Genomic DNA, 26,976 nt, shown 5'->3' with positions numbered 1-26,976 from the left:
CCCCTGTGGGATTCCAAGTAAAGTTGGAGACAGACCTTTGTGAGCCTGTGCAGATGGCGCGTGGCAGGAGGAAACGGCGGAGCCTGAAGGACACAGGGAAATTGCCAAGTGGCCTGTCTGGGGCCAGGCGTGCTTGTACACCCTCTGCTTGGTGTGGTCCTTGACACACAGTACGTACTCGGTGAGCCCTTCTGAAAGAAAGAACTTCCCTAACTGCTTCTGAAGCCAGCTGTGTGATAGAACAGTTTTAAGATTTGAGTTCATTTCCTGTAAGATAATCGGAAAGGAAAGGTCAAGCCTTTTAACACCTTCTTGCATATCCCAAAGGTAGAGGCTTTATTAAGGTCTTTCTGCATCTGGGGCTTTACTTTCTTCTTCAGGCCAATTGTAAAAATAAAATAAACAGACACACCTTTCTCTGGATCTACAGAACCCTCTTAATTTTCATTCTCAGGCTTTAGGAATTCACAGCTGAGTATTCACTATTCATATCTTCTGCTGTTTCGTGAGTCCAGAAAACAATTTAGAAACTAAAGTCCTTGTGCAGATCCAGAGTGAGTGATTTCAAAAGATCTTCTCTAAACTTACCTGAAGTGACTGGTGTGCTTCAAAAACATTTTACATTCTGCTCAGTTTCAGTGGCATTGGTTTTTAGGATTGTCAGCTTCAATCTAGCATTCAGCAAGATGATTTTGTTTTACTCTGTGCGTGTGTGGGTAGGGGTGGTGAGGAAATAAGCTTGGGAATAGTCTGCTGCGCAGAACAGGCAAGACTTCTTACCTCCCGGTCTCGTTCTGAAGTTACTGAGTGGAAGACTGAGGCTTCTGGAGATGGGGGTCCAGGACTGCTTGGTGGGGAGGAGAAGCTGCTCTGGTTCATGTCTATGCAGCTGGCCCCCCAACAGTGTGGGACCCGCAGGGGTGCTGGACTTTTCCTGCTTCTCAGAACTACGTGGCTTCAGCGGAAAGGGCTTGGGGCCCACATCCCCGCTCCTTATCCGCAGTGGGTCTTGAGAAAGTCTGGGTCAGGGAGAGCTGAGCTCAGGGATACACAGGGCACGATTGCTGCTGGGCACATGTTTGTTGAATGCTTGAGCCCGGAAACCTAGTCAGGGAGTTGGGGTAGACACTGTGGTATGATAGAAGCTGAAAGAATGAGGCCATTTTGTTTTATCCTCGGTATTCTTTCAAAACTCATGTATCATTGTTTCTCCTGCTGTCTGTGTGGTCTCCGCCACCGTCATCCCTCCCTGGGAAATACTTCGGTAGCTGTTTCACTGTTTCTCAGACATGCCAGACAGGCCTTCCGTGCCATCATATGCGATCTTCCTTTTGCTGGGGGCCTTCTCCCTAGAGGTCCTCAGGGCTCCTCCTTCACATTTTTGTCTCAGATGTCACCTTTTCAGTGAGACCTGCTCTAGCCACCCTACTTAAAAGTACAGTCTCCTTTCCACGTCCACCCTCATCCTTCTTCCTTGCTTTATTTCCTTGCTTTATTTCTCTGCATAGCTGCTACTGTGTAATTTATTTTCTTTGTCAGTCATCTGTGCTAGAGCATAAACTCCATGAGGGTGGAGAGATTTTTGTCTGCTCCATACCCTGTTAGATTCCCTAGCACATCGTGTGACTACGGGTGTGGAAAGAATGGAAAATAAAAGCAGTAGGGTGGATAGGTTACCAATGCATTCCCAATGGATACATGCTAATTTAATTAAAAATAAACCTCCTTTTGGTTGCTGCTTTGATTTATTTAAAAAAACCATCTTTCTTCATTTGTTTTGAAACAAAATGCATAATACACATTTTCACTTAAAACTTTGAGCCAGTGCCAGCCCCATCCATCCTTTGCCTGCATTCCCAGGCTCCCCTTAGCATGTTAGAGTCTACGCAGAACTTAAAGATCACCTACTTTATGAACAGGGAAATCGAAGCCCCAAGGAGTCTTGTGCTGAGACCAAGGTCATTCTGTTCCATCTCACTAAATTTGCACCAGAGCCAGGGAAGGGAACCAACGTTTATCGTTTGCCACATAAGAGACAGGCACTTCCTTGCATTATCTAAGCTAAGCCTCGTTAAGAAGTCTGCAGGGTGTGCATGGTCATCCCCCTTCGTTTTATGAGTGGAAAGCCAGAGGCACAGGGCAGTAATGTGATTTGCTTGGTGCACACGGCTAGTCAGACCTGGGTGGTTGGGCCAGTCCTGTTCCCAGCTGGTGCTCTCAGAGACACCCCCGAAGCCCCGCACGGCATGCGCAGGGAACCTCCTCCTCAGCGGTGGCGGGGAGCATCGAGATCCTGCTGTCCACGCCTGGTGGTGTTTGATGCTGCTGCTGGTCGGTCACCTGCGTTTTCATTGGCTCAGTGTGTTCCATTTTCTTGCCGTGAGCTCGTTCTCAAGTTGACCTTTGTCTCTGTGGGCAACACTTTCCATGGCTCAAAGCCAGTGTGTGTTGGGGCGGTTCTTCTGGGCTTTTGGTAACAAACCAAATTGGAATCGCAGAGATTATGGGACTTGATAAATAATTTATGTTGCAAAAGATTAAAAAATTAGCCCTAAACAAGCAAAGTGAATTTTAAGGGATGCCTAAGTACAGTTTCTTCATTGAAACTGTTTATCAGTTGGCAGCAAAGCTGTTTCGCAAACAAGTTCTTCTGGTGCTCTGACTCCAGACAGAATTGTAGGTGAGTATGTAGTATGTCCAAAACAGGTCTTTGGGCATGTGAAAGAGTGGCGTTTTGGTCAGGAGAATAATTATTTTCGTGGGAGAAGAAGAGAAGAGATACGGTGAGTAAGGCTGGGGAAGGGGGAACTGGGAGGAGCCAGGTCCTGACTAATGAGGATATGGCACAGACACACCGGGACTCTGAGGTTTCCTGAGAGATGCATTCATTCCCTGGCTCCATTTCTTCCTTCAGTGACTGTCACTGAGCTTCAGGTACTGTGATAGGCACCAGGGTACCCCCAGGAGCTAATAGTCTGGTTGTGGAGATGGAGTTATAGCAGCCAAATAATAGCTCCATGGAGGAATTACACTGGGACAGTGCTAGACAGAGGGTCACTGGCATGGTTGAGAGGCTCCTCAGAGAAGATGACACTCGCACTGGCGCTTGCAGGATGAGTAGGAGTTGTTGAGGAAGGTCAGTCTCAGGCAGCACTGTGCTGCACATGTGGGGCCCCCAGGCCGGAGACCTGTGGGTTTATTCTCTGTGTGGGCCCAAGAGGGTCCTCTGTGTGAAGCCGCACATTAAAAGGTGTGTATGTGTAGTTAAAGGACATGCAGTGGAGATGAGGTCCAAGACAGGGAGGTGGGGTGTTCATGCAGGTGAAGAAAGGGAGAAGGTGGTCACACACACACAAAATGCCTTGAAAGGTTGTACATTAATGATAGAAATTGTGCTGCAGTTCTTTACCACATTTACTAGTATTTGAGCACTTAGTATAGCGCACTCTGCGGCCTCGGTTATTTTTGAATTAGTTTGGCTTTTATTAAAAGCCTCAAAAAAGTTCTCTCTTCATGAATGTACATTTCCATACTCCCATCAAACTTTAAAACCTATAAGGTCCTATTCATATCAAGTTGCTCGTAAAATTAGAGAAAAATTTCAAAGCTTCTTTTCACTTTCTTTGTCTCACGTTTCTCCCATGGGGAAAATGCCTGGAAGACTGTCAAAGAGCTGGCTGTTCTCATAAGTATTTGAGGAGAACAGTGTGAGTCATTGTAGCTTTTTGCTGGTATTTTAGTATCCGGTTTATTTTTAAACAGTTCTGTGCAACTGGAGTTTCTTCCGTGGTTTCTGTTACCATGGCTTCATAATATTTCCTTAAATCTGCTTGTTCATACTTTCACACACTTTAGTATCAAATTTACAATTCCTTAGAATTTGAATATCTTATTCATGATATCCAAGAATGTTTCTCCAGCTGCAATAGCATTTTTCTCCAAATTGAAAAAGTTAGCTGTTTTTCCCAGTACAGATTTTGGGGAGAGAAAAGGTTTGGTTCTGTGAAGGACCGTGCAGTGAGTAGGGTGGGTAGAGATTATTAGGGGGTGCCCATTGGCCGTCTGAGCAGGGGACCGGTGGCGTCTGTCTGGAGCCACTTCCCCTTTAGGTCCCATAGTGAGTGTACAGGATAGACAGGCAGCTGCCACCTTTGCTTGGGAAGTGATGGCACTGGATGTTTTGGTCCAGACATCCAACAGACTTGGTTCTTGGTTCTCCTTAAGCACGAGTGTGTGTTTGTTCTCTTGCTCTTATTTGTTTACTCATTTATTTTTGGACTTGATTGAGGCTTCCACTTTGGGAAGGTTTCTTGTTTTAAGATTTTGCAGTCAAAAGAAAAACAGTGCTGGTCCTGGCAGTCACTGGTGAAGTTTGCCTTGCTCTCTCTTCCTGGCATTTCAGGACTATTCAAGGAGATACTTTTCTGAATTTTACTGCTTTGAGAAATGTGTATTTCTTAAAGGACTGTTCGGGATTTAGAGAAAGTCCCAGAGCAATATGGAGTTGTAGAGGTAGTTTGTTTCCAGTCTCTTAAAGTTTTTGACCTCTTCCACTTTTCAGGGATAACCAGGTTTTCCTAGTATCAGACTAGGTTCTGGGCCTGTATCTAAGGCATATTATAGGGGACTCGTCTGGCCAAACATTTTCAAATTCTACTATAAATATTAATGCTGACTTAATGATAGAGCAATTCCTAATACTTGAGAATTTAAAGTGTATTATCACTGACTGGACCTTTGGTTACTAACACAGCTGCTTCCACTGATTCAGAGAGGACCCCTTTTCCAACAACAAAACCAAAATAAAACGTGGTCCTGAGTGCTCTGGAGGCTGCCCAGGAGGCTCCACGTGGGAAGGTCTTCCGACTGAGTGACTATACAAGCTGGCCATTATAGAATAATTGACTTTTAAAGAATCACTGAAAAATTCAGTTTTGCTCTCAGCTCAAGAAACACTTGTGATTAATAATCTGAGTAACTAGTCTCTTTTTTCTTTCTTATGTAATCCAAGAGATGTCACTGTATAGCTTCATGAATGAAATTACTAACAACAGTATATTATTGTAAAGATCTTATAGATCTTATAGAGGTGATGGTGGTGGGAGGTGGGGCTGGATGAGAGTGGATGGTCAGGGAAGCTCCTCTCAGGATCTTTGGGCAGAGGCTCCTGTGGTGTCAGGGAGCTGGCCACACACTTACCTCAAGGAAGAGCATTCTGAGGAGAGGGAACAACATGTACAAAGGCTCTGAGGCAGAGATGAGCTTAGTGTGTTGGAGAAACAGCAGGAAGATTATCGTGGCTGAGATAGAACAGGATCAGCCAGTGGGTGAGATCAGCCAAAGTGGCAGGCAAGGGCCAGGTCAGGATGGGACCGGTAGCAAAGGTGATGAATTAGGGTTTAGCTCTGAGTGCGATGGGTTGGAGCAGGGAAGTGACAGGATTTAAGTATTTTTGAAGGTTGTCCTGAGGGGACTAGAAATTGAAAGTGAGGGTAGATTTTCTGTTCTACCTAACATTGGGGTTACTTAGAAAAACATTAAACTTTTGTTCTCATTTTAGATTTGAAATTTTAGAGTTATTAATACCACCTGCATTCCTAGTGATCTGGGATTTTGTGAAGTTTTCTGGGTTCTTTTTGAGGAGAGGTATTGTGTAAGTAAATGTACTCTGGTTGTTAATAATGATAAAATGATCTCTGCATGATCCTGTCAATGAAAACTTGTGATTATTAATACAGTAGTGTGTAAAATAGTTCCCAGCATAGCCAGCAGCTGGACGATTACAAGTTATGAGAAACTCATCAAGTTTAAACCACATGGGGATTTTTGTATAGAAGTGTGACACCAGTTCCTCCTTCCTTCCTCACTGTTCCTGTTTCAGGGTGGGCACCCCACCATGCTGTCTAGCTCTCTGAAGCCTGGGTGGCCTGTGCCCCCTCTCTACCCCCATCTTCCCGACCCCACCCTTTCCCCAAGGATTCTTCTGTCTGGGACACCCTGCCCCTGCGCCTGTACACCTGCCTGATTCCCACTGACTCCTCAGGATTCAGCTTGGCGTCCCCAGGCTGGGAAACTGTCTGCGCTGGACATTGCTATTCCAGCCTTCCTCAGCACCGTGGTGGAGAGCAGCTATGTCCACCCTGAACTAAGGTATTTCATTCGCCCAAGAATCCCAAGGAGTAATAGGAAGTATTAGTTTTATTTTCTAGATGAGGAAACTGAGGCTCAGAGAGGTTAAGTAATTTGCCCATGGTTATCTAGCTAGTGTGCGGCAGGGATTCATTCACTGTTCATTCCTTCTCTCATTATTGCCTTGTCATGCTGGCCGCTGTGCCCACCTCTGAAATACACCTGTGAGTGAGGCAGGTGTGGGCTATGTGTCTGTCTCCCTCCCCAACCACCCTGAGTTGCTTGAGCAGGCACGCTTCCAGAACAGGACTCCTCCACAGTGCTTGGTGAATGCTGAATGAATGAATGCGTGAATGCTAACATCCTACCCTTACTGGGGCCTTGGTTGGAGCGCCATCCCGTCAGGCCCCCGACCTTTTGTTTAGTCGGAGTCATGCTCACGTTCCTCCCTTCTGCCTCTCCTTCGGTCTTCCATCGCCTCTGTCTCACCCAGGAGGAATGTAGCCTGGCGGCTACAGGGCAGGCTCTGGGGTGCCTGGCCTGGGTTTGAATCCCAGCTCTGCTACTTCCTACCTCTGTGGCCTTGATCAAGTTATTTAAACACTTTTGTGCCTTGTTTCTTCACCTGTAAAATGAGGGTGATAATAGCTGCCTTGTAGGGCTGTTCTGAGAATGAATGGTGCCTAGCACCTAGGAAGTGCTCAATAAATATTGACTTACTGTTTTTTCTGCCATCTAGTGAGGACAGGACCTGTGTCCCATACAACTCCAAGGGCAGTTGTGAACCCCTCACCACTCTTACCATGGTGTCTGCCACTGGTTCAGGGCTTGTAAACGTTGGATGAGGGAAGAAAAGGTGGGAGGCGGTACTGGGCTGCACGTGACTGTCCAGGTTAGAGTTCCACCCACGCTGGTGTGCGTCTGGTGGCTGTGGGGCACGTGGATGCTGACCCTGTGGGACCCTTGTGAGGGGCAGGACGGCCTGAACTGTGGTCAGCTTTTGGCCCCTTATTTTTCCTGGTCTTTTCTCCTACTGTCCTAGGTTTGGCAGGTTTCCTTGTTTTGTCCTACTTGTTTTCTCCCTTGTACCCATCCTGCTCCCTATCAGTCTTGACGTTTTAGTCCAGTAAATTATTATATCAGCTCATGTGTTGCCAGTACCCCTCTTAGCAACAGTAACCAATAACTGAAATGACCCCTCATCACCTACTTTTGCCCAGATGCTGTTATTATGCCTTTGCTGTGTCTGCTGCAGCCTTAGTAGTGATGTTTCTAAGATTATTACTTTCATTTGCTTAATATTTTCATTCTTTTAGTCAGTGAAGCACATGGAAATACATTTAAGTTACACAGAATATAATATACCAGGAACTTGAATATTAGTTCAAATTTAAGTGTTCAAGCTCATCTAACATCTCATTAGAAACCATTACACTATACATTTAGCATCTGTCTCTAAGATTAGGAATATCAGTAAGAAATAAAATACAGTTACTTCAAGGTTAGATTTACTTTTGTTTTTTTAATTTTTATTTTATATTGGAGTATAGTTGATTTATAATGTTGTGTTAGTTTCAGGTGTACAGCAAAGTGATTCAGTTATACATACACATAAATCTATTCTTTTTCAGTCTTTTCCCATATGGGTTATTAGAGTATTGAGTAGAGTTCCCTGTTCTATACAGTAGGTCCTTGTTGATTATCTGTTGTATATATGGTAGTGTGTATATGTTAATCCCAACCTCCTAATTTATCCCTCCCCCTACCTTTCCCCTTTGGTAACCATAAGTTTGTTTTCTAAGTCTGTGAGTCTGTTTCTGTTTTGTAAATAAGTTCATTTGCATCATTTTTAAAGATTCCACATGTAAGTGATATCATATGGTATTTGTCTGATTTACTTCACTTAGGATGATAAATTTACTTTTGAACCTGAACTGTCAGAAGCTTTCATTTTGTAATTCTTAAATTTTCCCATTGACTCAAACCAGGTTGAGAGATTGGATCACCCAAATCATGGCGGTGTTTTTTTTGTTTTTATCAGTATGCTGTTTATTCTTTTTTTTTTTTTTTTATAAATTTATTTTTAAAATTTATTTATTTTTGGCTGCGTTGGGTCTTTGTTGCTGTGCGGGCTTTCTCTAGTTGTGTCGAGCAGGGGCTACTCTTCGTTTCAGTGCGCGGGCTTCTCACTGCAGTGGCTTCTCTCGTTGTGGAGCACGGGCTCTAGGCACGCGGGCTTCAGTAGTTGTGGCACACGGGCTCAGTAGTTGCTTGCGGGCTCTGGAGCGCAGACTCAGTAGTTGTGGCACACGGGCGTAGTTGCTCTGCGGCATGTGGGATCTTCCCGACCAGGGCTCGAACCCGTGTCCCCTGCATTGGCAGGTGGATTCTTAACCACTGTGCCACCAGGGAAGCCTGGAGGTTCTTTTAAAACATTTTAAACTCAAGGACATCTAAGAGTTTGCTTAATCCCACACTCTTTAGGTGAAGGTAGTGGGATGCTGAGAAAATGCCCTAGGTCCCGCAGCTGTTTAGTGGCAAATTTGGAGTGAGTCTTCTAAATTTTGGCCCTGAGAGTCCTTTGTAAGAGTAAAAAATGACTTCGGAATCATCAAAAATTAAATTATGTTCAGTACCGCTTTACCAAGTTCATTTGTTTATTTGAGGTATATGAATATCTGTGTGTATTTTTCTTTAAAAATTGACATTCCCAGCAAGGTGTACCCAGTGATTCCCTAAACCAGACTGATTAACCACCACCATCGCTGCCTCTTGGGGGGAATTAATTGTGTTCAGACATTCACAACATCCCACTAAGATTAAAGGACATCAGTCCACCAGGATATCCATGCGTGGATAACAGGTGTCCAGGTAAGGTTGAATGGAGTGAGTCCTGAACACTCTGCAAATGTATACATCAAAGGAATTTCATATTTATAAGTTTCATAAATGTTTATTTACTTGAAGCTTTTTAAAAACAAACAAAAAACCGCAGCCAATCTGATTTCTGTATTTACCAAGTGAGAAGTTAGAAGCTGTGATGAGGCTCATTTGTCCCCACTGCAGCTAAGTCTCCTTTTCACACGAGCTTATTCTTTTCCTTTTTCTGTCCATTTCTTATTCATGTGTAATATTATTGGTGCTATTTCATCTCCTAAAATATCCTCAGGGACTTCCCTGGTGGCGCAGTGGTTAAGAATCCGCCTGCCAATGCAGGGGGCATGGGTTCGAGCCCTGGTCCGGGAAGATCCCACATGCCACGGAGCAACTGAGCCCGTGTACCACAACTGCTGAAGCCCGCACGCCTAGGGCCTGTGCTCCACAACAAGAGAAGCCACCGCAATGAGAAGCCTGCACACCGCAACGAAGAGTAGCCCCCGCTCGCCGCAATTAAGAGAAAGCCCGCATGCAGCAACAAAGACCCAACGCAGCCAAACAAACAAACAAATAAATAAATAAGAAAGAAAGAAAGAAAGAAAGAAAGAAAAAAAATATCCTCAGATTCATTGTGTGAAACAAGTAAGACCCCAAAGGCCAAGGTGTGTTTTGGGGTCATTTTTTCTCTGTGCCTCTCCGGGTGTCTTTCCATCCTTTCTCATGCGTGTGTAATCGCCCCCTTAAATGTAGATTGAGGATGTCAGATTGAACTCCTGCTTTTTAAACTGTATTTGAGAGGTTCACCAAATATCGTTAGAATGTGTGAGCCCAGAGCCCCCAGTGAAGTAACTGGACAGAGTGGGAAGCTGTATGTACCGTGACATTCCCCCAGTCTTGGCTGTGACTGGGAAAGACCCAAACCCCCGAGGTGTGACTGTGAGGGCCTGGCGTGGTCATGCGGGGCCAAGACGCGATGCTGTATAGCCGTTAGGAGTGATGGGGAGACGGCGTGGACAGCAGGGGAGGTGCTCAGGGTGGCTTGCTGGCCGTGACTGCAGCACAGACAGACAGTGGATGACAGGAGAAGAAAGGGCTGAGTAATGAGAATGAAGGCTAGCAGAGCAGAGCCCCACCACGAGGAGCCCTCACTGGTTTTGACGGCCCTGTGGTGACCAAAAGAATAGACATTTGGGCTTGAAACTGTCACGGGCTTAGCAGTACAGGGCGGGTTGAATGAGCAAAGCTATGGCAGCCGGGTGGTCACACCTGAGTGGGAACGCACCAGCTTTGGAACTGATGCTGTGTTGAACCAAAGCAGCGCCACATTTGATATTGTGGAATAGCTTCCCTGTTTAGAAAATTTTGTTTTTCTTTAACCTAACCCAACATGATTTTTTTCTGTGAGAGGAAGAGGCCCTGTAGTGTTGACTAAACAAAATAAGATGTGTTTTTTTCCCCCACTCTTTTTGTCTTTTCTTCTGAACTGTGACATTCCAGGGTCTGAGCCATGTTTGTCTTTGGCAGAATGGCTCTGTGTCCTAATAGAGTTCTTGAAATTCCCCTTCCTCTCACCAGCTCTTACTTCAGTTCGCAGCAGGTAGTTCTGTGCCATCAAGTGGTTGCAAATCCTTTACTAGTTTCAGGAGGTGGTTTTCACAGCAGCACCAACTTTGTCTGTGAGAGATGCTGACTGTTGTTTTCGTCTCTGGAAGTACCTTTGAGTGTGTTCGGCCCACACTGCCCGCCCTTGTAGGTGCTTCTGGAGGACCCTCCCCGCCCCGTCCGGGGCCTGGGACTTGCCGAGGTGTGGCGTGTGCTTCCCTTGGAGTGGGCAGCCTTTAAAACTGAGCATCTCGCGGTGCACAAGCTGCTTTCCATTGTTGAAGTCAATGCACTACACAATGTTCCAGAGATATAAGTCACTTTATTTGCTGATCTCTATCTCTTCCTTTGAGGACTGTTCACTTTTCCAGATGAAATCGTTGGCAACAAAATAGTCTGTGCTGGACATTTGAGCCATTAAAAAAAAGCGTTCCTGCTTTGCTAATGGTGCAAAGGAGTGTATTACCTCAGGCCCTACTCCCTGGACACCGGCCGGGTGGGAGGTGGCTTGAGGGCCAGAGAGAAGCAGGAAAGCCCGTCCTTTCTCAGGAGGGACTGACTAGACGTACAGGAATAGCCTGAGCTGGAGGCGGAGAGGACCCAGGAGCTTGTGGGCACCCATGGTGGTCAGGCCCCGTGGCTGAGCAGGAGAAGGGCTTCCTGTGTGGCTGCTGGTAGACAGCCGGGACTGAGCCACGCGTCCCGCACGGTGGTTACTAAACCCAGCTGTGGTTTAGTTTAACATGTGCAGAGTGTTTATAAGAGAGTTCTAACCACTAGAGTTAAAGCATCTTCACATAAATGCCCCAAGTATTTTCCATCTGTGGATCTTCAGTCTATATGAATCAAAACTACCCAGACTTTTCAGTTCAACTTTTCTCCTCCTGAATTCATCTAGCAAGTTTTTACTGAGTGACTGCTCTGTGGTCTGACTTGAGTTTTGAAAGCGTCGCTGTGTTGAGAATAGGCTGAAGGGCAGTGGGGGAGCCAGGACACCACCGGGAGATGACTGCGGTTATGCAACGGAGAGGTGCCGGGGCGGGGGCTTCGGGCACCTCTGAAGAGGGGGTGGTCAGTCCTCTCTCGAGGCTGTGGTGCAGTCACGTGGCACACAGGGCCCCCTCCTTCATTCCAGCACAGGCCATTAATGAAACAAAGTAGGGTATTTTTTATTAACTAGTTGCTGTATCCTAAAAGTATTACATGGTGATAGTCAAAATTTTCAAACAGGTTAGAACGAGGTGAAATGTGAAAGTCCAACCCCCTGCCAAGTCTGAGACCCCACTGGGACTTTCTGTGCATTGGCACACTTTGGTGGGTACCTAACTGTGTTTTAATACAGTGGGATCAGATTATATCACCGTGCTACAACCCACTGATTCCGCTTGATATGGGGGAACACCGATGTGTCATTCTTCCGCGTCTGTACACTCAGTTCCCCGCCCTCTCTCTCCTCTGGCTGCCTGTGTTCCACTCCACGGGTGTATCAGCACTTGCGACTCTTGATGGACAGTGAGGTGGTTTTCAGCGTCTTATTTTTCTTGCTACTGAAAACAGTGCCACAGTGAATACCTGTAATCCTTGGGTGAGTTTATCTGTAGGAGAAATTTTAGAAGAAATAGTTGGGTCAAAGGCTAGGTGTTTCTCTTCGGTTAAATATATCACATGTTGAGAGGCAGCACAGGTACAGACAGGTATGGAAGACTATGCATATATACGTGCTTGGTTTTCAGTAGCATATCTTACAAGCACTTGAGGCTTGAATTTTTATCTGGTAGCACAGATACAAGATCTGAGTTACCATGCAGCTCACCAGTGACGCCGACCATTCCTCCCTGGCGTCCTCAGTGGCACCTCAGGCAAGCCTGTGGGCTCCTGCCCTGCTGGGACTGGAACAGCCACCTTTGTTCCCTGGGGCCTCCCTCTGCTGGAAAGGCCCCTCCCTGTCCTTCACACCCCCACTTGCTCTCCACCTTGGGTCCTCCCGATCATTCTACCTTCACAAGTCCTTCCCCCCGTTCTTCCCTCCACTCTCTCATAACGCCTTATTTACCTCCGTTCTAGCCCTTTTCACACTCGTGGCTGTTTTTACTTTACTGTGTGTCAGTCTGCCCTATTAGGACGTCAGGCCCAGGCAGGCAGGGGCCGTGTCTGTCTTGTACACTGCTCCAAACCCTGGACTTAGAAGAGTGCCTGGCACATAGTAAGTACTCAAACATCTGTTTGTAGAATGAATGGGTAAATCCACTCCTTGCTTAAGGATTGATCCTCCCCTCACTCCAGGCCAAACAGTGGCTTAGAAGAAATTGTAGTCACTTCTAATGAGTGAAGAATTTCCCACCCTGGATAATGAAGGAGGAACAAACCTTAGATCCAGTGTGTGCTCACGGCGAGGTCTGCAGGGCAGCACAGGCCAGGCCAGCGTTGTATGTGGGCAGCAGTGAGAACGCCTTCCTTCTGTGCTGCCTTCTGCAGTTACAGAGATTAGAGATGGCTTCTCCAAGGCTGACTTTCAGAGAGATGAGCAACATGTGCCTCCCCTCGGAATGTTCTTGCTTTATAGTAATATCCTTTTGGCCTAATGACCTGTTCTGTTTTTATTTCTTGGAATGAATTAAGGGCATTAAGGGGGAGCTGAATGTACTTATGTAATTTGTACCTTTCTTTACTTGATATATGTGTTATCAGGCCCGGAGGGGAGGAAAGATGTTATGCCAGCTCCCAGCCTGGAGCAAGGGCACCCTTGGCAGCCTCCGTTAACCTCTGATACTCTGTGCACCATTTTGGGAATGGCTCTGACTCACGGTGTTTACTTACATCAGTGGCAGAAGTCATTGGAATCCAGAGATCTGGGAACCATTTCCCTCACCTCGGTCATTCCTGGATTCCTGAATGTATTCAGCAAGTATCTTTTGAGGGCCTACTGTGTTCCCAGGACACACATGGGGGACCACGAATGTGTTTTTCAGGACTGGGAGGGGAAGGGGGAGGGGGGATGATTTGTACATCTTTACACTTAGGATTTTCTTGCTCTCAAGTCTCAAATTTGTTGCTTTTACACCTTCAATGGGCAGAAACACACTGCCCCTACCCCTTGTGCAACTGGAATTTTAAAGTCTCCGAGAGGAGCCTGCCTGAGGGCCTGCCCACTCCACTGATGACCAGCAGTTCCCTGAGTGGCCACAGCAGAGCTGCGCTCCTCCCAGAGGCCTCAGAAAAGGAGGGAGAGGTTGGAAATCCCCACCTGCTATTCACTCACTCAGATCTTGGTTGAGCACCTACTGTGTGCAGCACTGGGGGGCACTAGAGCCGAGTGGTAAGTGAGACACATGGCAGAGCCTGCAGTCCAGGGCTTCCCCTGCGCCTCCCCGCCTGCGAGACCTCCAGCCTGGCTCCTCCCTGTCCCTTAACCAGCCTCTTACTCCCCCTGTTTTATGTGACTGGAGGTTCCTGTGATCTTGTCATCTAGGTCACTAGCTTCCTCTTTAATCTTGTCATTCTATTATACACACCAAACATTAAAATGTTTATTTTGGTAATAAGGTTCTTAAAAATTAAGAAAAAAAATTTACTTACTACCTAATCACTCCTTTGTCATAGCAGCCTGTTCCTGTTTTACGGGTACAATAACCCTTGACTTTCTTGGAGAATTCTTACCAGCGTTTATTAGAATTTCTCTCTTGTTCCCTGAAATATCTGTGTTTTCCCCAGAGATCAATTCAAAGTAAAAGTCGTCCTGCTTATCCTGGTCCTACTCTTTCATGGTTTGGGTTTTTATTTCATTATTATTTATTTAATGGTTGAAGATCCTTGGTTATCAGTTCATGTTCATGAGAGAGGAAGAGGGTTGATTAGGAAGCTGATCCGGGTTTCCCTGTTGGCCTCTGCCTTAAGAGGGAGGATGTCTGCGTTTCAGCAGAGGCTGGGCAAGGCCCCAGGTGGGCCTCCCTGAAGGGTGTCTGGGCTCGATGGTCACAAGTGCAGTTTTAAAAATTACTGTGATGGTTGCTTCTCAGTCCCCCCTCCCCCAGCTCTGTTCGGCACCCCTGCCCTGGGAAGGCTCGTCCCCACCCTGGCCTCTGGGATGGTTTTCTTAGTCTCCTCCCAGCCCAGACCTGTCTGCTTTCCTCTAGCACATCCTCCCTGCTGCTCTGTTGCTGCACTGTTACAAGTTCCTTCTTGTCAACCTAGTGGGCCCTTAGGGGCAGGGAGGGAGAGATGTGTGCACCTCTCTTGAACTGGCTGTTTTAGTGTGATTTGGGGGAGAGGAACAGAGTTGAAGGAAATACATGGGGAACATATTTTCTTGTCTGTTTCTCCTGTTGGGATGGGAAGGGATCAAGAATAACTCAGTATACACTACCTCATCCTAAAAGTTCATTTCAGAGCGGTTGTTTGGGATTCAGATGGCATTCTCCTATCACCAGGTTAGAGTGTAAAAGCCTGTTTCAGCGTGTTTGGCGCGCAGTGTAGCCCACAAGATAGAATCAGGACCGGGTCCATGCGCAGGAAGAGCGTCCGACAGGAGTGCTCTCCCTCATGTGCAGCGTGTGTTCCGAGGTAACTGAACTCATTCAGCATTATCGTCGAGTACTGTAGTTCAGTTTCTTTAGGGAGACATAGTCAGTCAACTGCTGGGTGCTAGACAGTCTGAAATATACTACGGAAGTGCCAGACTCAGTACCTGTCCTTGGGAAGAGCAGTACTAACTCACTTGTCTGTCACTTTGCACTTTCCCAAAGTTCTTCCACATCTGTTACCACCCCTGAGCCTCTTCATACTCGGGAGGGCAGGAGCACCAGTAATGCCCTTGCCTTACAGAGGCGGACAGGGCCGTCTGGAGGGATAGGGGGCTGGGTTCCCAGAGGTGAAGCTAAGACTTGTTTTCCACCCATCCTCACACTGTCTTCTGAGGAACTTCACCTTCCTGTTGAGACGCACCCAATTAATTATTAAATATACATTTATGTTGTTGGCATTGATAAATGTATCTTAGGAGCATTCAGTACCATTTGGCATTAGGGACCAACTTGTGCCATAGCATGTCTTTTAAGACCCTGAAAGAATGAAGGAAGCAGAACTAGGAAATGTGTCCAACCTGATCTCCCTTTGAAACAGAGTCTGCAGGTTCTCTTGTTGCCCTCAGAAGCCTCAGGTTCCCCAACTTACATGTTTCTTTACCCAGAGTGTACTGAAACCAGGTTCATTTTTATGGTTAAGGATGTTTGTGTGTGGAAAAAAAAATTCTGAGTAATATTCCCTGACACGTCAGGGTCTTTGGCCTTTAATAAGACAGCTCTGAGAATCAAGCCCCCTTTCTAGGGAGCAGCCTCCCAGCCAAGCAGGGTTCCCAGAGCTGGGAATGACTCAGGCTGGAGTTGAGGTGTCCTGCTAGGGTTGGGCAGTATGGAGTCAGACAGGCTGGGTTGAGTCACGGCCTCGCATTTGCAAGCTGTGGGGCCCTTGACGAATGGTTTGAATGGTTTGCACCTCAGTTGCCTTCCTGTTAAATGGGCACAGTAATTCACTTTTGCAGGGTTTTTGAGGAACAAAAATAATATGTCTAAAGCTGGTGCTAAGATGTGCCCGGTATGTGGAAGCTGCTTAGATGTTGGTTTATGCCTACCCTGGGCTCCAGGTGGAGCAACAGAACCACACCTGGTTGAAGCAGGCTTGCTTTACTTGACACAGACATGGCTGACTTCAGCCCAGGGAGCCTTCTTTGGGGCCGTCTTTCAGTCATTAGATAGTTACTGAACACCTGAGTGGTGCCATTAGGCAGCTCTTCTAGTTCCTTCCTTGGTGGCCTTGGTTTCACTATGGGATTGAGAGTGCTCCTGGGGTGCGACCTGGTCTGCAGCTGGTCCCCCCTCAGGAGGGGGGCATACTAAAGTGAACCTGCACACACTAGAACAGAGCGCCAGTGTGTGGCTGGACATTCGGGGGCTTTGTTCGGAAATCTTATTTTTCTCTTTGTGTGTAGGCTGTGCCCTGTGCCCTCTCCTCTTACCTTAGACTTATTTGTCTGCAGCTCCAAGCCTCCTATTCACACATGTCCACCCCTATTCCCACCCCACTTCGCACTTTAAGGAGGGCATTAAGTGATGGCTGGAAATAAGCTTTGAGGGAAGAGCATGCATTGTGTTGTCTTTGAGTGATGGAACTATGGATAATCTTTCTTCCTGTTCTTCCTTTCTCTCCCAAACTCTCTTCTCTGAGTTCTCTATGGAAAACATGGGTTATTTTTGTTTTTTTAAGTTACAAATACATTAAAAGAAAAAACATTGCAAGTTGATTGGTACATTAAGACCCCATAGCATTGAGTATCACAGTTTCTCGTCTTATATAAATTTGTAGAGCAGATATCCTGTGATTTTATTTAGATTGTCATCAAGCATTTACTACCAATTTCACTTTAATTACAGTACTAAAAGGACAAAGAGTATTCTGTTTGTGTTTGACAAATTTAACATTTGAGTATCTCCTGATTTTCCCATTATTCTAGTCTAGTTTAGTTTTTCATTTTTACTTAAAAGAAATTGATGTCTAGCCTACAAGCTGTTTGTATTCCCAGCACTAGTTCAGTTCTTGAAATTTAGATCTTTGTTGAATGCATGAATGAGGCTCCCCAAGAGCAGCTGAGGATGACAGGTCTTCCCTTCTTTCCAGTTTTAAGTTGACACAAGACCAGTGTGTCATTAAGCCACAAGATGCTTTCTGTGCTCTTTTCTTCCAGTCCCCTCCTGACCGTCTCTGAGCTTGGCTATCACTGGTATGACTCAAGAGGTCATGTGGACCCAGGGATAGTGGTTGATCGTGATGCCAGTCAAATTCTGGTCATAAAAGAATGGATCTAACTGTTCATCATGGAGAACATTTCTTGAGTGAGCCCTGAAGGCTGAGAGCTGATTCCGTTACTTTTATAAAATCACCAATCATGGATTTCCAGGGACAGATGAGATTTTCTTGGCCTCTGTTAACCCATCTTGTCAATCCCTCTTGCCCCTCCCCTCTTCCCCTGCTTACAGATAGGAAGCCCTTCTCCTGTGTACCTAAGCAGAGCCTATTTGCCTGTAAGTCCCTTTCTAGCTTTTCCCACATCCTGTGGAGGAAAAGACCCGACTTTGCTTTCTTGATATTTTCATAGCATTTTATTCATAATACCTATAAACTACTAATTATATGTAATGTACTATAATAGGAAGAACTTGAATTTTAGAAGCACAGAACCTGGTTTTGAACCTTGATTTCACCATTTGTCACCATTTATAATTTTGAGCAAGTTACTTGACCTGTAAGTCTCCCAAGGCATTAGAAATAAAAGCAAAAAAAAAAAAGATGGAACCCACTTACAAGCCTTTGTTCAGCAAAGGAAACCATAAACAAAACAAAAAGACAACCTACAGACTGGGAGAAAATATTTGCAAATGATGCAACCAGCAAGGGCTTAATTTCCAAAATATACAAACAGCTCATACAACTCAACAACAAAAAACCAAACAACCCAATAGAAAAATCGGCAGAAGATCTACATAGACATTTCTCCAAAGAAGGCATACAGATGGCCAACAGGCACATGGAAAGATGCTCAAGGTCACTAATTATTAGAGAAATGCAAATCAAAACTACAGTGAGGTACCAGTCAGAATGGCCATCATTAAAAAGTGTACAAATAACAAATGCTGGAGAGGGTGTAGAGAAAAGGGAGCCCTCCTACACTGTTGATGGGGATGTAAGTTGGTGCAGCCACTATGGAAAACTGTATTGAGATTTCTCAAAAAAACTAAAAACAGAACTACTATATGATCCAGCAATCCCACTCCTAGGCATATATCCAGACAAAACTATAATTCAAAAGATACATGCAGGGACTTCCCTGGTGGTCCAGTGGGTAAGACTCCATGCTCCCAATACAGGGGACCTGGGTTCGATCCCTGGTCAGGGAACTAGATCCCGTATGCCACAACAGAGGATCCCGCATGCCACAACTAAGACCCGGCGCAGCCAAAATAAATAAATATTTTAAAAAAACAAAAACAAGAAAACAAAAGATACACGTACCCCTTAGTTCATAGCAGCACTATTCACAATAGCCAAGACATGGAAACAACCTACATGTCCATTGACAGATGAATGGATAAAGAAGATGTGGTATATATATATATATATATATATATATATATATATATATATATATATTCAATGGAATATTACTCAGCCATAAAAAAGAATGAAATAATGCCATTTGCAGCAACATGGATGGACATAGAGATTATCATACTAAATGAAGTAAGTCAGGAAGAGAAAGACAAATACCATATGATATCACTTATATGTGGAATCTAAAATATGACACAAATGAGGGACTTCCTTGGTGGTCCAGTGGTCAAGAATCCTCCTTCCAATGTGGGAGACGCAGGTTCAATACCTGATTGGGGAACTAAGATCCCACATGCTGTGAGCAACTAAGCCCACGTGCCACAACTACTGAGCTTGCACACCTCAACTAGAGAGCCCGTGTGCCGCAAACTACAGAGCCCACGCGCTCTGGAGCCTGTACACCATAACTAGAGAGAAGCCCATGTGCTGCAACGAAGAGCCTGCGCGTCGCAACGAAAAATCTCGCATGCCGCAACTAAGACCCAATGCAGCCCAATAAATAAATAATAAATAAATAAAATATTTTTAAAAATAAAATTTTAAAAAATGACACAAATGAACCTATCTATGAAACAGAAACAGACTCACAGACATAAAGAACAGGCTTGTGGTTGCCAGGGGGAGGAGAGATGGGAGAGGGATGGATTAGGAGTTTGGGATTAGCACATGCAAACTGTTATATATAGAATGGATAAACAACAAGGTCCTACTGTATAGCACAGGGAACTATATTCAATATCCTGTGATAAACCATAATGGAAAAGCATATAAAAAAGAATGTATATATATGCATAACTGAATTACTTTGCTGTACAGTAGAAATTAACGCAACATTGTAAATCAACTGTACTTCGATAAAAAAATTTTTTAAAAGTTACTTGACCTTTAGTTTCACATCTGCAAAAAAGAAAATAAATATGCCTACCTCGTGGGACTCTTATGAAAAAATAAATGAGATTGTAGAATATAGCTAAAACTGTGCTTAGGGACTTCCTGGTGGTTCAGTGGGTAAGACTCTGTGCTCCCAATGCAGGGGCCTGGGTTTGATCCCTGGTCGCGGAACTAGATCCTGCATGCATGCCACAACTAAGACCTGGCGCAGCCTAAATAAAAAAATAAATAGTAAAAACAAAAACAAAAAACACACAAAAAAACACTGTGCTTAGAAGGAAATTTATAGCTTTAAATGCATACATTAGAAAAGAAAGGCTGAAAATTAATGAATTAAGCTTTAATTTCCAGAAGTTAGGAAAAGAACAACTTGAACCCAAAGATGGTAGAAGAAAGGAAATAATAAAGGGAAAAAATCAAGGAAAAAGAGGACAAATATTCAATAGACAGCTGAAAGAAAGCTAAAAGTTGATTCTTTGCGGAATTCCCTGGCAGTCCAGTGGTTACGACTTGGTCCTCTCACTGCCAGGGGCCCGGGTTCAATCCCTGATCAGGGAACTAAGATCCCACCAAGCCACCCGGCGCGGCCGGAAAAAAAAAAAAAAAAAAAAAAAAGGTTGATTCTTTGAAAAAAAGAACAAAAGTCAATAAACCTTTGATGAGACTGATGAAGAGAAAAGGCACAAAAACCTAATGTCAAGAATGAAAAGGGGAACATTACTACAGGTCTTTCAGTCTTTAAAATGATCATAAGAGGATAATATGAACAGCTTTTTGCTAATATATTTGAAAAAGTGAACTGGATTCTCTAGAAAACCACAACTTTACAAAATCATCACAAAGAAATAGAAAATACGTGACTAGTCTTCTACTTTTTAACTCGAATCTGTCATTAGAACTGCTTAAAGAAAACTCCAGGCCCAGATTATTTCACTGACAAATTCTGCCAAACATTTAAGGAAAAATAAATCCAATCTTACACAAACATCCGTATGTGATAAAAGCTCTTAGTAGAATTGTAGTAGAAGGAATCTTTCTTAACCTGAAAAGTGATATTTAAAAAAAAGTCCTGGGCTTCCCTGGTGGCGCAGTGGTTGGGAATCCGCCTGCCAGTGCGGGGAACGCGGGTTCGGGCCCTGGTCTGGGAAGATCCCACGTGCCGCCGAGCAGCTGGGCCCGTGAGCCACAGTTACTGAGCCTGCGCGTCTGGAGCCTGTGCTCTGCAACAAGAGAGGCTGCGATAGTGAAAAGGCCCGCGCACCGCTATGAAGAGTGGTCCCCGCTTGCCACAACTAGAGAAAGCCCTTGCACAGAAAGGAAGACCCAACACAGCCAAAAATAAATAAATAAATAAATAAATAAATAAATAAATGATTAAAAAAAAAAAAAGTTACCGTTCTTAAAAAAAAAAAAAAAAAAAAGTCCTATAGCAAACATTATACTTAATGGTGAACTGTTGAATACTTCATCTTTGAGACCAGAAAGGATCTCTACATTTTATTGGAAGTCCTCTCCAGTGCAAAAAAGCAAGGAAAAGAAATAAAAGCCCTAAGAATTGCAAAGGAAGAAATAAAACTGTCATTATTTGAATATGATATGAATGTGTGTATAGGTCATCCAAATGAATTTATAGATAATTAGAAATAATAAGTACAAAAAAAGGAAATAAATAGTGCAAAGTTGGTGGATACATGGTAAGTATACAAAAATCAGTTGCTTTATATGTTAGCAATAAACAAAGTGAAAAAAACTTTAAAATACTATTTATAATATCAATGTCATATTAAATGCTGAGTCGTACACTGACCAAAGGTGTGCGTGAACTCTATAAAAAGAGTACAGATCCATACTGAGAGAAATTAAAGAAGGCCTGAATAAATGAAGTACATTCCACAGATTAGGAGGCTCAGTACTGTAAAGTTGTCCATTAACTCAGAGTGGTCTGAGGATTCAACGAGATCCTGATCAAAATCCCAGCAGAGTTAGTTGGTTGGTTGGTTGGTTGGAACTGAACAAGGAGATTTTAAGGTGTATATGGAAATGCAGAGGGCCGTGGGACTTCCCTGGTGGTCCAGTGGTTAAGACTCCATGCTCCCAATGCAGGGGGCCTGGGTTCGATCCCTGGTCAGGGAACTAGAGACCTCATGCCACAGCTACAAGATTCCCCCATGCCACAACTAAAGATCCCGCATGCTATAACTAAAAGATCCCCCATGCCGAAACTAAGACCCAGTGCAGCTAAATAAATACATATGTACATACGTCCAAGCATAGCCAAGCCGCTCTTGAAGAATAAAGTCGGAGGATTTCTTCTGCTAGATGCCAAGAACTCTTATAAGATTGTGGTAATTAAGACAATGTGGTATTGTCACAAGAACAGACAGAATACAGAATAGGGAGCCTACATAAAGATCCACACATCTGTGGACAATGGTGGCACTGCAGAATATGGAAGTAAAGAAGCTCTTTTTAACAAATCATGCTGGAACAGTTGGCTATCCATATGGAAAAAAATGAAACTTAACTTGTATATCATATCACATACAAAATTAATTTCTGGGTATGAAAAGTAAAAACCAACCAAAACAAAACCATTTAAAAGATAATAAAGGGGGCTTCCCTGGTGGCGCAGTGGTTGAGAATCTGCCTGCTAATGCAGGGGACACGGGTTCGAGCCCTGGTCTGGGAAGATCCCACATGCCACGGAGCAGCTGGGCCCGTGAGCCACAACTACTGAGCCTGCGCGTCTGGAGCCTGTGCCCCGCAACGGGAGGGGCCGCGATAGTGAAAGGCCCGCGCACTGCGATGAAGAGCGGTCCCCGCACCGCGATGAAGAGTGGCCCCCACTTGCCGTAACTAGAGAAAGCCCTCGCACGAACCGAAGACCCAACACAGCCAAAAATAAATAAATAAATAAATAAAGTAGCTATAAAATTAAAAAAAAAAAAAGTTTCTCTGCATTTCTTTAAAAAAAAAAAAAAAAGATAATAAAGGTAAATGATATCTTTATGACCTCAGCATAAGAAAAGACTTCTTTTTTTTTTTTTAGACACCAATTGTACTTGAACATTTGTTATTTTATTTGTTTTATTTTTTAAATTTATTTATTTATTTTTGGCTGTGTTGGGTCTTCATTTCCGTGCAAGGGCTTTGTCTAGTTGTGGCAAGCGGGGGCCACTCTTCATCGCAGTGCGCGGGCCTCTCACTATTGTGGCCTCTCTTGTTGCGGAACACAGGCTCCAGACGCGCAGGCTCAGTAGTTGTGGCTCACGGGCCTAGTTGCTCCACGGCATGTGGGATCTTCCCAGACCAGGGCTCGAACCCGTGTCCCCTGCTTTAGCAGGCAGATTCTCAACCACTGCGCCACCAGGGAAGCCCAAGAAAAGACTTCTTAAACAGAACATAAAAAGCACTAACTATAATAGAAAATATTTGATAAGTTAGACTATATTAAAATTAAGAATATTTATGCAACAGGTGGCACCATTAAGCAATGAAAAGGTAGGACATAGGGCAACGCATATAATTTATACAAGACATTAGTGAGGGAAATCAGATTAAAATCAGTGTTACAAGTCACATGCATCTGAAGGCTAAGATCAGCAGACTGTCCGTGAGGACTGGACTTCAGTAGTAACTCATAAAGAAACAGCAGCAAGTGTTTTGTTTTTCACATTTTATGTTCTAGAAGATTTGAGCTCAGCACTGAGGTGGTTACTGTCAGTGGTTAAGAGCATGGCTGGTGTGAACCTGCCTTTATTCAGATCTCAACTCCACCACTTGGCCCAGCTCCTTACCCTTCCTGTGACTCAGGATCCCTTTAACAAGGAGCATGATTCTAACACTTCCCTCAGAGGGTTGTCATTAGGGTTAAATGAAGGCCCCAGGGCCCCAGGTCACAGCCCATGGCAGGGCCTCCCTCAGTGGAAGCTCATCCTAGGTCAGCACCCTTGCAGATTGCCAGCACATGCAAGGCACTTTGTGCAGTGTCTGGCTCATGAGAATGTCTTCCCAGGCATTAGGTGATGACTGGCCTCCCCATTGCTGAGTGAAGGAGGGCTGGTGATAGTATCAGGGTGGTAGGGGAAGCCTCGTACAAGTGCTTATCCCAGTAGCAACAGTCATGGGAAAACAAAAAGCAAATCCAGCCCCAGTCACTGGCATTTCTCACTACCTTTTGGTGGTTTGCTGGGTGGTGATTTTAAGAGCAATGGCTACCACTTCTAGGGTGTCAGATGTATGCCACATGACTTTGATTCCCTGTCTCTAATCCTCCTACAGTCCTGTGAGGAAAATATTCTCATTCTTATTTTATTGAGGGGCTGACTCTTGGAAGAGGTGCCGCTGCTTCCCACATATGGGTGACGTTTGAAGTTATAGGAAGGGATGAAACATTGCTGGGAGGTACAGGGAGAGCCTCAAGAATGGACCATGGGGCGTGCCAGTGATGGGGAGAAGGAGAGGGGGTTATCAGAGAGGGAGGAGAGAGCCAGGAGAGACCAGGATCACTGAGGTTGGTACAGGGCGCTTTGGGAGGGGTGGAGGGTTGGGCAGGACCCCTACTGCAGGGCAGGAAAGGGGGACCTGGGGAGATGCTGGTTGAGAATTCCGCTTGGGCGACCGCGGTGGCCTGACCTCAAGCCCCGCAGAAGTTGGTGTTGCTCTGTGAATGTCAGAGATGAGTTTTCAGGTCAACTGGTGCTTGTTACCAGTTGGGTTTTCCTCTGTGGTACAGACCCTGGTCCCCCAGGCCCCTCTTTTTTTCCTGTCTGCCTTACGACTGTCATGTGGAGCTGAAGGAAAGAGTGAGGACACTTGGAGCCAAGGGTGTTGGCCCAGGGCGAGGCTCCCACTGAGGGAGGCCCTGCCGTGGGCTGCAACCTGGGATCCTGGGGCCTTCATGCACCATTTCGTCTAACCCTCGCTCAAACCTGGTAGAACACAGCTCAGGAAGCGGGGGCTCAGAGAACACAATGGCTTTCCCACAGTCACCTAGCTCATCAGTGGTAGAGCTCGTGAATCTGAGCTTTCCTGATTGCCACCATCCTAGGCTTTCATCTACATTACCTCACTAACTCTTTGGGCAGGAGATCTTCAGTTCTTCCTCTTACTCTCTATGTCTACTTGGGTTTTTTTTATGCCTTGCCTCGGTTTCCTCTCTAGGACTTTGAATGTCTTTGCTGACTTCTGACTTCTTAGAGGAGACTGAACAGATCTGCTTTGAGGGTTCAGAAGGGAAGTGTCATCAATTCTGAATTATTACAAGTCAGAAGTGAAGTGGTGGCACAGAGCTTCCAAAAGTCATTTAGTAATATAAATGGAAGGCCTTGCACAATTTTACAGAAAGAGATTGGCCTTCCTGATTTTGTTTTACTTAGATTATGGCATTTACTCAATGACATTCATATATAAGCTTGGAGAATGTGTAAGTGAGGAGATGGGGAACAAGAGCTGAGAATCTGTGCGGGGGAGCTGGTTCTGCATTAGAAGCAACTCTAAACAGCACACACGCAGATAGGTGAGCTGACTGCAGTCATTGCACATTGGGCTGTGGCTACACGGGGTGCCGGTGGAGTCAGCTTGGCCTTGATCTTGGGAATGTCGCAGTCACTGAGCACAGTGCTTCGGTGAGAAACAGGTCCCTGCACTGACAGGGAAAATTACCAAGTTGCCACTGTGTGACTTGGGCAAAGAAAGGTGGACTTTCCTTGTTTCCACTGGTCAGGTATGCCCATGCCTCATCTCCAGTGCCCTCTGCAGCTCTGGTGTTTCTTGGTTTTGTTACTGGACAGGGCATCCGTACTCGGTGATTCAGTCTCTTGCTCCTAGAAGTCTGTGTCTTTTCGTGCTGAGCCTGGTGGCAACCTCTTCTTGGCTCCTGGCACTTAGTAGACTCTCAATAAATCTTGTGCAAAACTCATCTTCTGTTAGTGTCTAAACCAGGGCTGAACCCAGGCAGAAAATGAATTCCTGAAAATGAGCTTTTCAGGTGTCAAGCTGCTTCTCTGCCCAGAGCAGGCGCCCGATCTCCCTGCACCTGTCCCCTGCAGCTGCTCCCCGGAGCTGGCCAGGCAGCCCAGCCAGTGGCTGGATTTGGCCACTTTGAGACTCGCCTGAGCCGAAAGCCCAGATATTCCCTGAGGAGCCTGGAGCAGAGACCAGCTGCTCTGGGTAGAAAACTTTCTGCTGTTGCAATCATGGACTGGGGTGCTTCTAGGAGGGCCCTGGCTAAGAGCATCGGATTCCACAGGAAGGGAATGCTGTGAAACGTAGCACCAGGGCCCAGGCCAGAGAAGCCTGTCCGGCCTTTGTTATATCCCAGGAACGAAAAGGACACGCTGCCTCTGTGATTATGGAGCAGAGATCCTGCCAGCATGCTGTCTGGAAGAGTGCGTGTGTGGCACCCATGCGACTCTGCCTGGTTATAGAGTGCGTGCATTTGGGGCACTTGGCTTCGAGGTACCATAATTTGCTCTTTACTTCAAATTTATTGTCCGTACAGGGCTGTGTTCAAGTTTGGAAGCTGTGAAATACATCAGATTAAACCTTTTAATTAGCAGTTAGATCTTAGGTTATAAGATACCTGATTTATTTAAATTTGAGATCATTTTTAGAAAACATCTTGGTATGATAGAGAGAACATTACCTTAACAAACAGGCACAGTTGGTGTCCTGCTGGTCTCCACCATTCATTGCTTGGGTGACCATGGACAAGTTACTTAGCCTCCCTTAGCATCAGTTTTCTGAGCTGTAAAGTAGAGATAAAAGTAATGATAGTGATAATAATTACTATCTAATAATAATTACATTATCATTTACTACATAGCAGTTAACTGGAGACCACGTACTGTTCACCCCTGTATGTCCTGCTGCATTTGACCCTCACAGTAGTTCCTTGCAGTATTGTCTCTCTTTTACAGATAAGGCCACTGAGGTACAGAGAGCTTAGGTACCTTGCCCACTGTTGCCCAGCTAGTGAGTAATGGGTCTGGGATTAGAGCCCAGGCAGCTGGTATTCCTTACTCTGCTTCTAGACTGTCTCACAGGGAATCACGAGGATTAAGTACGATAACATGTGGGAAAGTACGTAGAACAAAGCAAAGTCTTGTACCTTTAAGTGTAACAATGTAGATCACTCTGCCTACCCTGCCCTACCTTCTCCCTCCTGTGGCTGAGCTGAGGCTTTGGACTCCTGACTGCGGCAGTTAGGAAAGTTTCAGATCTCTGGCTGTGTGGTCTGAATGCAGGGTGATGTATAAGGGAGGGTGGAATCACTTTTTCACCAAGAAGTCAGGGAATCTCATCTGGTTGTGGACG

General features: G+C 45.2%; 1 protein-coding gene across 8 annotated transcripts in view; it reads left to right on the top strand.

The window, feature by feature from the left end:
* Positions 1 to 26,976, top strand: part of PACSIN2 (protein kinase C and casein kinase substrate in neurons 2) — a 136,690-nt gene that overhangs the window by 67,141 nt on the left and 42,573 nt on the right. The window lies entirely within an intron of this gene.

This window comes from Balaenoptera musculus, chromosome 10, assembly GCF_009873245.2.
Source record: "Balaenoptera musculus isolate JJ_BM4_2016_0621 chromosome 10, mBalMus1.pri.v3, whole genome shotgun sequence".
NCBI lineage: Eukaryota > Metazoa > Chordata > Mammalia > Artiodactyla > Balaenopteridae > Balaenoptera > Balaenoptera musculus.
Note: the sequence above shows the minus strand (reverse complement) of the source record. Positions and strands in the feature narration are given on the sequence as shown.